This window comes from Echinops telfairi, unplaced genomic scaffold (assembly GCF_000313985.2).
Source record: "Echinops telfairi isolate 266 unplaced genomic scaffold, ASM31398v2 ScPeMD7_22;HRSCAF=79, whole genome shotgun sequence".
Classification (NCBI taxonomy): domain Eukaryota; kingdom Metazoa; phylum Chordata; class Mammalia; order Afrosoricida; family Tenrecidae; genus Echinops; species Echinops telfairi.
This window is the reverse complement of record NW_022103919.1, coordinates 3,878,279-3,880,042: the sequence shown is the minus strand read 5'-3', so window position 1 is coordinate 3,880,042 and position 1,764 is coordinate 3,878,279.

The window sequence follows — 1,764 nt, the reverse complement described above, 5'->3', positions numbered from 1 at the left end:
TCCTGCAGTCGGCGTCATTGTGTGTGTTTTATGAGATAGATGAGGACTTTGTGGATTGGTGTTGGACATACGGGTTAATGTTGGACTTGTGGGCTTGGGCAGCACTGGGTTGGGATGTTTTCTTGATGTGCACTTAACCTTAATATAAAACTCTCTATACATGAGTTTCTGTGGATTTGTTTCTCTAAAGGACCCTAACACATTTATATATCTCAGCCGTGTTACAATTGTGCTGATGACCCGGGATGATGTGTTGGGGCTGGATTACCCCCACAGGTGGGGAGGGTGAGACCACAGGAGGGTTAAGACCTCCACTGAGGAGACACAAAACACAGTTTCAGGGGCCACCCACAGCTCAGCCATTCAGCCCATCGGAAAGCCCATGAAAGGGGCTAAAGAGGGCAGGGCAGGATCTTGCGCAGTCCTGAGACTCCTTAGGTTAGTATCCCTTGGAGAAAGGCAGGCTTTGGTCTCCTCCAGAGGTGCCCAAGCAGCAAGCAACTCAGGCTTCATCACTAAGGCCAATGTCAAAGTCAGACACAGAGGTCTTTTCTCCCGACCCCAAACGGCTGCCCCAGGGCCATCTGTCCCTAGAGCACAAGCCTACGTACAGCCCAAGGGGGAAAGACAGCAGAGCATTTATTGGGTAGTAGGAGCCCTGGAAGGGAGTTCCCGTGGCACAGTGGTTGTGCATTGGGCTGCGATCCACAAGGTCAGCATTTTGAAACCACCAGAGGCTCCACAGGAGAGGGACAGGGTTTCCACTCCCATAAAGAGTTACAGTCCTGGAAACTCACAGGGGCAGTTCTACCGTCCCCTACGAATCAGCGTGGACTCAAAGGCATTGCGTTTTACAGTTTATAGGAGCCCTGGTTACAGAGTGGGTTTATAAGGTGGGTTGCTAACCACAAGGTCAGCAGTTCAAAGCCACCAGCCACTCCAAGGGAGAAAAACGAAGTTTCCTACTCCCAGAGTTCTCTCAATTCACTGCCATCGAGTCAATGCTGACTCAGTGACCCCCTGTGGGTTTCCAAGACTGTAACCATTTACAATAGAAAGCCCAGTCTTTCTCCCACGGAGGTGCTCAGAAACCAAGAGGGACAGTTCTGTCCTGTGGGCTGGCGGTGAGTAAGGACTCGGTGGCAGGAGTAAGGGGACCTGGTGGAACAGCGGTGATGAACTGGGCTAGGAACATAAAGGCGAGCAGTTGGAAACCATCAGACCATTCTGAGGGAGAAAGATGGGACTTTTGAGACTTTCTACTCCTACAGCTTTAGCCTCGGAAACCCACAGGGACAGTTCCACCCTGTCCTATAGGGTCTGTGGTAGTTCCATAATTTCGCGTCACCTTGGAAGATACAAAAGCGAAGGGGTGGGCTATGAGTTTTTTGTGCCAACATGGCTCCCGTGGGAACATGTGGGCGGAGTTCAGGCTGTCAATCAGTTCACTGCCTGATTGGAGGGTAACCGAGATAAATGTCTGTCTGAGGTCAGCCTCTTCCTTTTTTCTTCCTGGGATGGTTCCACCGCTCTTGGATCCACAAGACTGCACCCGCCAGCCTATGATCTCCCAGCATTCTGCATCATTGCACGTGGCTGCGTGAGTCTGAAGTGGCACTTAGGGACTAGTATCAGACTGATGGATTTGATCCGGAGTGGGCGGGACGGTTTACTTCCTACAAAGCTCTCTCACATGTGTGAGTGTCCCCAGTTTTCCTTCTCTATGGTCAGCCCGGCCTAGCACAGGGTCACTATGAGTTGGAA